Here is a 9,824-nt window from a genome sequence, read left to right as displayed (position 1 = left end):
GAAAAGAGCCAAACTTGTTTCTTTTTTAATTCAAACAAGTAAAAAAAAAGCAAGTACACCAAAATAGGAAAAGAAAAGAATTCTTCCTAAGGGAGAAGGGATATCCCTCTGAATGCTGAGGGACATCAGCATTCAGAGACTCAGAATGCTCAATAGGAGATGCAGTTCCACCAGAAGACACTCTAAAGTCAGAATCAAGTAAAAAGAAGAGCAGAAAGGGACAGTGCTGAGGGAAAGTAAGTCACCCAGACGGTTTCCTCTTTCAGTAAAGGTCTGGCCAGGGCTGTGCTGGGCTTGGGAAGGTGATGAGTCTCCTCTTAACCTTCAGTTCCCACCTTTGCCTAATGACTCCCAGAGGAGCAAAGACCCAGAGATGAAAGCATAGGCAAACCCTTTGGGAATTCTACACAGAGCAGGAAAAGCTGGCTGACTCAGGAAGGATTTGCATCAATGCCTTAACTGTGATTATTGCTGAATGACTGGATTTTATGGAGTTTTCTTTTCCTTTTTATGCTTTTCTTGATTGTTTGAAAATTGTGTTCATAACAAACCTAAACTATGTTATAATTAGGAAAGAAATATAATACCCTTACAGCTGTGGTTTACCCCTTCCTCTAGAGACTCAGTGAACTAAAAACATGGGCTAAACCCCTAGCAGTCAAGGTAATGTGGAACAACAGTTGGAGGAGTGACCCCAACATTTGCAAATGAGGTAAAGACAACGGAAGCCAGTTGCTGAAGAATTGAATCACGGAAATCATATTCCAGTATGGTGGTTCGAGTGGAGGGGATGAGTCACAAGGAATGACTCAAGTTGTCTGGGGAAGAAATGGCCAGTTGGTGGAGCCCACACCCTCCTCTCCCATCCCTGACTTTGGGACCTTGGCTGCCAAAACCCATAAAAAATCAGAGCTCCCTTCCCTACAGACATTGATTTCTAAAAATTAAGACTTCTAGACCCCTGTGTAAACTGCCTCCCCTTGACTTTTGAGAGATTCCTAGCCAGACTTCTCTGTCTCCTTTCACCAGAGTTAAGCCTGCCAATCAACAGACTCTTCCACATGGTGCACAGTACTGGGACATTGATGGAGTGTAATGAAGAGAATCTACCTAACCCAATGGCACAAACACACACTCATGCCACCCATGGCATAGTCCTAGCTCAGTGCCTGCCTCAAAGCTTATGGGAAGAATTAACACATACTTTTTACTTTTTCTTTTTAATTAACATGCAATAATTGTACACATTTATGTGCTGTGATGGGGTATTGATTGGTACAATGTGTACTGATCAAGTCAGCATTTCCGTCTCCTTGTCATTTCTTTGTTTAGAGGCTTCTAGCTCCTCTCTTCTAGTTTTTCATAAGACACATAGTAGGTTATGGTGAAGTGTAGTTACCCTACTGTGCTGTAAAACATCAGAACTTATTCCTTCTCTCTAACTGTGTTTTGGTACCTGTTACTCATACCCCTCTAGCTGCCCTCCCCTTCCTAGCCTCTAAAAATACAGACAACTTTACAAATTCTGGGACAGTCCTGCACAGGGACCATGCTATTTTATCTGTCACTCCAATTTTAGTATGTGTGCTACAGAAATGAGCACTAATTAATATATTAATATTCCAGATATATAATAACTGGGTCAGTCTCAAGACCCAGTTTACTAGAACACGGAGACTAAATAGGATAACAGGAGAAAAGGTAACCTGCCCCGTCCTGACAGCGTACAAACAAATTGAAGCTGTCAGCAAATGAGGAGGGAATGGAAGGGGAGGAGTGGTTTGAGCTTCATCTAACTTGCTTGAGAATCAGAATAATTTCCAAAGTTAATGGACTAATATGGATGTATTAGTCGGGTGTGGTGGTTCATGCCTGTAACCCCAGTACTTGGGAGTCTGAGGCAGTAGAATCACAAGTTCAAGGCCAGACTTGACTACATGGTGAGACTCTGTCTCAATAAATAAATAAATAGATGGATAAAAATAAAATTTATCTTTACATTATTATTAAAAAGTATAAAAGTATAAATAGCAGGGCAAAAATAATTATTAGAATTGAGGAAAGAGGAGGATAAAGTGAGTTAAGCCCCTTCTTTGTGTAGGTAAATGCCTTAACAATGTCTTAAATTTGTAAGTCAAGAGACAGCCTTAAATCTGAGTCCTGAGGAAAGTACCAGAATTGAAGGCAGAGAGCATTTCCTCTAAGAAGGTTAAGCCTGGGGAAGTACCCCATAGGTAATTACAGCTTTTCATTGTAATTCCTTCTGGTAATTTCTCATTTTCATCCCTCTTTCACTCCTAGTATTCTTGATAAACCATGAGGGAGAAATGAGAGGGGAAAGAAAAAAAAGAAAGGCAGCAGGGAGAGAGAGCTGGAGGGAGAAATGTCATCAGGAGGTTATTTCTTGTTTATTCAGTACCATAGATGTTCTATCAATATCCATCAGTGAGTGTCAGATGGTACAAAGTTGTCCGAATTATTTGTTGGTTTTTCCATCTCCTTCTGAAAAGGGCCTGCCTCTCTGGCAGTTACTGCTTTTGAGTTGGGGCAAGAGCAGCAGCAATCCTAAGTCCATCTAGGTCTTGTGCCTGGACTTGCTGGCTGCCTGTGTTGGCCATTGACCATGGGCCACTTCCTGACGCTGCCTCTTACAAATTCACCCAGCTTGAACTCAGTGCTCTGGCAGGACCTTAATCTTCTGGATCCTGTTCACCTCCAACCTAGGCTCTTCATCCTGGCCTTGCCTTTCCTCATCTGGCCTTCAACCTGCTCAACCCAAGGTCAAGCCATGCCTCCTGGCCCTAGGAGTGTAACAGAATTAGGCACCCTCGCTTAGCATGGACACCTCAGGCAACGAGGAGCCCAAGAAAACTTCCTTTGGACAAGGAAGACTTCACTGGACCCCTGTATCATGCAGCATCTAGCGGAGCGTAAGGTGACCCTTGTTCCAACCCAGACAGCTCAAGTCCTAGATCTGCTGCTAACTCTGTCCTTTCGCTAGAATACTTAACTTCTCAGAGCTTTTTCTCCCTCTTATGAGTAAAGTGAGGATAATAATATCTCCTGTGTGAATTTATTAAGAGAAAGAGATGAGACTTCATGCAAAAAAGCCTAGTATACTCCTGAACTTGGCATAGTTGCATAATGGTAGATCCCTTCCTTCTTCATTTTTCCCTGCACTCCTTTTTTTCTTTTTAGCATCTTCTGTAAATGTGGGACAAAGAGGAAAGCAATGAAGACTGTGTAGATGAGTACATGTATGGTTTGGCAGTGTTAGGACTGATAGTACTGCAGCTTTGCTGTGAGTCTCTATTGCAACTTGGGCTACAAATTCACTTTTCTTGGGAAAAGTCCCTCTTCCAGGCAGCTTGAGAGAGAAGGTATCTGAGCTACAAAGATCCATCAGGACCTAAGGTCATAGTTGAGCCAGTGTGGTGGCATGCACCTGCAATCCCAGCCACTCAGGAAGCTGAGGCAGGAGGATCACAGTTTCCAGGCCAGCCTGAGCAACTTAGCACGAGCTCATATCAAAATTAATTTTTTTTCTCACCACTGTTTTTAATTCAGTAAATCAAGCTGAACATTCAAGAAGCCTGTAAACACTGGAATACAGCAAGTAAGCCTCTAGCTAGAATGCTTACACTTAAAAAGCACATCGGCACGAGGTTTCTCCTGCTATGAGGTGGAAGAGAAGGTGATTTTCCTGACAGGGGTGGCTGGTGCTGGTGCAGTGAAACGCAAGGATGGGAAGGAGGTTTCTACACGTAACCAAAGAATAGACAACACTGAGCAGGCACCAACACACTGACAACAGCAGCAGTTAACTTGCACTTGTACTTGGCTGTGTTGGTACCTGCTGCTGCACTTTTGGCTTCTTTTTCTGTTTGGAGAGGCAACTCAATGCAGAATCACCATTCCTTGGTACTGCCACAAGCAGGGGCAGCCTGCCAGACTGAGTGGGATATTTGGTCTTCAGGATATCTTTGAACAAGGGCTGGGGGAGCAGGTGGCACAGCTGCTTCTTCAGGACCTTCATCTGCTTTTGTCTCTGGTGCTCTTCTAACTGGTCAGCTTTTCCTCCTTTGTACAGCCCTTCTTCCAGCTCAATCTGGAGGGCAGCCACTGCCATCTCAATCCAAGAGTTGTGCAGACAAGCCTAGAAGTTCTTTTTTTTTTTTTTCATTTTTCTTTTATTATTCATATGTGCATACAAGGCTTGGTTCATTTCTCCCCCCTGCCCCCACCCCCTCCCTTACCACCCACTCCGCCCCCTCCCTCTCCCCCCCCTCAATACCCAGCAGAAACTATTTTGCCCTTATTTCTAATTTTGTTGAAGAAAGAGTATAAGCAATAATAGGAAGGAACAAGGGTTTTTGCTGGTTGAGATAAGGATAGCTATACAGGGCATTGACTCACATTGATTTCCTGTGTGTGGGTGTTACCTTCTAGGTTAATTGTTTTTGATCTCACCTTTTCTCTAGTTCCTGGTTCCCTTCTCCTATTGGCCTCAGTTGCTTTAAGGTATCTGCTTTAGTTTCTCTGTGTTAAGGGCAACAAATGCTAGCTAGTTTTTTAGGTGTCTTACCTATCCTCACCCTCTCTTGTGTGCTCTCGCTTTTATCATGTGCTCATAGTCCAATCCCCTTGTTGTGTTTGCCCTTGATCTAATGTCCACATATGAGGGAGAACATACGATTTTTGGTTTTTTGAGCCAGGCTAACCTCATTCAGAATGATGTTCTCCAATTCCATCCATTTACCAGCGAATGATAACATTTCGTTCTTCTTCATGGCTGCATAAAATTCCATTGTGTATAGATACCACATTTTCTTAATCCATTCGTCAGTGGTGGGGCATCTTAGGCCTAGAAGTTCTGATACTTAGCTTTCTCAATCTACTGAGCTAAAAGGATTCTCTCCTTCACTACGTCCATGCACTTTGTCTGTACAGGGAACAGCAGGATGTCCTCATCTTTCTTGTAAATCTTCTTGAAGTGGACCACATCCTCAGGACCAGTCAGCATCAGGCTGAGGCCATTGCTGGTGGCATGAGCAGTTATACCACTTCACTGGATATAAATCTCCGAGGTGTGAGGAACCTGGTAATGGATGGTATGTTGGACTTCAGGAATATCAAGACCCCGAGCTGCAGCGTCTGTTGCCAAGAGAAAAAATGGTAGAGTGCTTGCTTATAGCAATGCCACACACATACACACAAATTGAATTGGTAGGACCTTAAATACTAGCCAGTGACCAAAAATCATTAACAGAAGAGACCCAGAAAAGTTAAGTTGCCTAGTTTAATGTCACACAACAGATCTACTGAGTTCCTACCCACTGCTCTTCTGAAATAAAAGCCTTCCCAAGAAGGTTGAGTTTCTGTGTTCAAAGAATTTAAGTTATGAGATAAAATGTAGTCCTGATTAGACCAACATGAAAAATATGCACAATGAAAACCACCAAACTAAAAAAGGGACTAGTGTTTTTATAGGATTTTTCAAAAAATATGAATACTTTGGGTATTCACTCTAATTAAAAGCCACTATGAACTAAGAGAAAATTTTACCTGGGACCCAAACCATTGAGAGATGGCAAACTCATGCAAGAGTTTATTGAATTCAGCAGACATTTAATGTACCCTGTCAACCAAAAATAGCTAGGAAAGAATTTAAGACAAAAAGGGAAGAGGAAGGAGGAGGAGAAAACAGTTTACCACCAGGAAGATGCAGCCTTCTATACAAAAGAAAGTGATCTCTGAAGGAGCAAAGGGAGGGGTCGGTTATACAGAGAAAGTTCCCAGTCAGGTTCCCAACCTGATCCACTAATGCAAATGAAAGATGTAGTTATGTTCTGTCCTGATTGGTCAGTTTTATTTAAGTGAGGGATGCAACCATGCCAATTCTGATTGGTTAGGTTCATTGGATATTTCCAAGCAGCTAAATGAGACTTTCTGGGGGCTATTTATCTTGGCAGTTGAAACAGGAACAATTCCCAAGAAAAGGCCACAAAAGTTCAGTTTGTGGTTCTTCAAGGAACACAGTGATGTGTGACTCCACAATCAGCAAATGACTATTGGGACCCATTCTGAATTTTAACCACTTGGGACCTTTCTTGGAGAGTCAGCTTTTCTTAAGATTCAAAGCCTAGATATACCATTATTATAAATGTGATATGAGGAAGTGACTTATTTTGGGTGCCAGGAGATCCTGATAGGTTGAACATAGACTGGTCAAAATTAAACAGCATACTTAGAGGCTGAAATCTAGTTAGCATTAATGTCACACTTCTTAAGAAATTTAGTAAGGCAATAGTCATAAGGACATAGAACTCAAGCCTACTGCATTATTACACTATTCACCAACAATTGCTTAGTACTAAGAGGTTGGGAATGGAAGATGTCAGGAACGTAGTAATTAACACAGAGCCCTGGGTTTGCTTCTGTGCCTTGAACTGTTAACAGTACCATTGTCTGCATAGCCCTCTTAAAGACAGCACCTCTCTCCTGCTGTATTTCACAGATTTTTGGGCAGAACAATTGAGGTAGTTTAGACTTGGCAATAGTTTCTTGAATTGTTGAAATAAATTGACATGTTCATATGATCCAGAGAAAAACATTCTATACCAACTCTCCAAAAATTAGACCATTTAAAATAAACTTTTGGAATATTTCTTTTGGAGGGTATACAGGAGATATATACCTACGCACTTCCGTTAAGAACTATAAGATTCAATTTTCTCATTTCTAAAGAAATTACCTTTAAGAATTTCATTTTGTGAAGAATAATCTGGCCCACTTCACTATAATGGAATGAGTTTCCAGAAATGAAAGTGGTAGCTTAAATTATTCTTAAAATTGTCAATTTAGAGATTGGACTCTAAAAGTATACTTCAAACATAATAAAAATGAACTAACGCTGTTGAGTTTACCTTTCTTGATTAATCTTGATAGGATTAAGGAAGTACTATAAATTGATATTATCGAAGTCAGGCAAAATAGTACCAAAAACTTAATAGATCATTGAAGAACCAGAATTCTAATGGGGCAATGCTTCCATCTAGGCTCAGAAAACAAAATAGAAAAGGTATTGACATTTAACACACAAGAAAAGTTCCTAGCTTTCCAAATTTATAATACAGAACGAATGAACTATTAAAACATTTTATTCATTATTAAATATTCCTTGTTCTTGCATTTTTATAGATATCAAATACAATCAATATCAGACATAGTTACACAAGGTTTCCTTGCCCCGAAGTTCACTAAAAAACAAAACCTGTGTACTGACTTTTCTTAAGTGGGTCCGCTTAACTTATTTCTGTTACCTGCCTACTGGATTGGTATGTGACTTTCTTTCTTTTTTTTTTTTTTTTAACTATTGTTGTACAGGAGGTACTTTTTATCAAAGTTCTTACAATGTATCATAGTTGAATTCACCACCTCCATCATTCTCCTTTATCCCTCTCCCAGCATGCAACTTTCAATCCTGGGCAGAAAGTCTGAGTTTAAGGAAAGACTTGTTTCTGCACATCACATTGCAGATGCTGGAGGCTGCACATGTGAGCTCAGGGACAGAATTCTACCTGACCTGGGCATTGCCACAGAGTGGGCAGGGAGCCATGGACTGTACCACGTGAACCTTCATCAGCAGTGCTGTGCCCCAGACACGCAGAGACTGTGCTTAACCCCTAGGAGTTTGCAGTTTCCCTTCTACCTGGCTTTGAACCAGGATGGATGGTTAGCACTTTTGGACTAAGTAAGGCCTGAGATATAGGAAAAGTTTTTGAATGTGAAAAGGAGGCGCTCAAGAGGGAGACACTTGACTTCCTAGAAATGGGACAAATAGGGGCTTAAGTGATTGAGTCAAGCAATAAAAGATTAATTTATATTTTTGCTTTTAATAGACATCAAGTATATGGAATTGGATTAATCGTATCTCTTGATTTGCAATCTACTCTCATCATGACCTTCTTTCAGTGTGTGAGTAGATATATGTATTTGATTACTCACAGACATGAAAGCATTTGCTGTCGGAGGTCCATACTGAAGACTACTGAGCATCATTGTGAACCTCTCTCACAGGAGCTCTAAGAGAAGGGGAATGCAGAAAAGACAGCGACACTGAGCATCTCTTCCCCCAAGTACTATGCTGAGCCCTTTGCAAACATTATCTATTTAATTCTACCAAAGTTGACCCAGGGCAAGCAAAGGCAAGCTAAATTGCTTCTTACCCTCTTTTTTCCTTCTTTCCACCACTGTGCACTAGCTGGTCCAAAATAAAATTGCTGTGAGCGACAAGAACATTTCCATGCAATATTCTCAGGTGGTTGAGTGGTTTGATGTTGGGTGACTTTCAATTTTCACAGCTGAACTTTAAAATCTCATTAAAACAGCTTTTTTGTTGCTATTTGCTGGGTTTAAATCAGCAATGATTCAGCAAATAAGCAGGCTCAGCAGGATATCTCTTTTGGCAGGATAATAAGAGACCTGTAAAGAATATGCTCGAGAAAGAAAAATGTGATTTCAGAGCTAAAGCACTGTGAGCCCCTTTGAAAGAATTGTCTTCTATAAATCCTGGCTGATCTTTATATGGGAGTGACTTTGAAAGAAAAAGACATCTCTGTCTTCTCCCTTATTATCGGAAGTGTTTGCACTGGCAGAAGTGTTGGCTGGGTGGATTGTTAAGAAGTTTGGAAATCTCTATTAGTGTCTGATGCAACCTAGTGTCATGAATAACATTAATTTTTTTAAAAATCCTGAGAATGAAGTGACTCTCTCTTAGGTTTAGAGAACCTCTGACCCCGTCCCCCAAGCTGACCCTTACCTAGTATTTTAAAGGCTTTTCTTAGCATCTACCTGGAAGAATTTATGAGGCCATACAGCAGTGGTTCCACATTTATTGTATTGGGCTAGGGACGGTGCTCGGTGCCACAACAGAATCTGACAGATCCCCTCCGTCAAGAGGTTCACTTGCAGTCTCATGAGGTTGTCCAGTCTTCCCTCAAGGAAGTAGGTCAAATCTCCAAAAATTGCACTTGAAGAAAGAAAGAAGGAAGGGCCATGTAAAGTACAAGCCAGGGACAAGTCCTGCCAAAGGAGCGAGTGGCAGATGTGCTCCTTCAGATAAGACTTGCAGATTGTAAACAAGGACGGGGGAAGAAAGAGAAGGGACTTGCTATGGTGGAGACAGGATGATGGTGGTGAGAACACATGAAAAGGTCCATGTCTGAGCCTCTGGGAAAAGAGCTGACATGAGGAAGTCTCAAAAGGATAAAAGACCTTCCAGTTGCAACTTCAGGGTGCATCCTCACTCCCCTTAAGTTCCTTCCTTTGCATCAGTTGACAGATTCTCAGCCACTTCAGGTTGTCACTTAGTCAGTAGGACCCCACCATATTGGAGACCCTCTTTTGCCTAACTTCCTCCTTTCCCCTCTTTTGTTCCTCCCTAGGATCCACAGATGTGCATAATAAATGACAAAATTACTACCGATGGTCCCCACTTGCTTTTGAGGGGTCTGTCTCTAAAGCACCAACCTGTCCTGGCACAGCGAGTCAGTAGGAAAACATTTGAGGACTTGGATTTTTAGGTTCTTTAAAAAGTCTCTAAAGTCACCCCATTCGGAGTCTTGCCTTTTGTATCAAAGCTTCCTCAGTCAACCCTGATCCTGGATCTTAGAATCCCAAGTTCCTCTTGCTTATAGGTGACTCAGAACCCAGCCCTATGCACATCTTTATCTCAATAGCATTCAAAGGGATTAGGCTTGAGCAGTAGGCATTAAACAAATGCCTACTGAACAAAGCCTCTGTTCAGCCTTGGGGCAGTAGTG

The sequence above is a fragment of the Castor canadensis genome, chromosome 14 (genome assembly GCF_047511655.1).
Source record: "Castor canadensis chromosome 14, mCasCan1.hap1v2, whole genome shotgun sequence".
NCBI lineage: Eukaryota > Metazoa > Chordata > Mammalia > Rodentia > Castoridae > Castor > Castor canadensis.
This window is presented reverse-complemented; position numbering follows the sequence as displayed.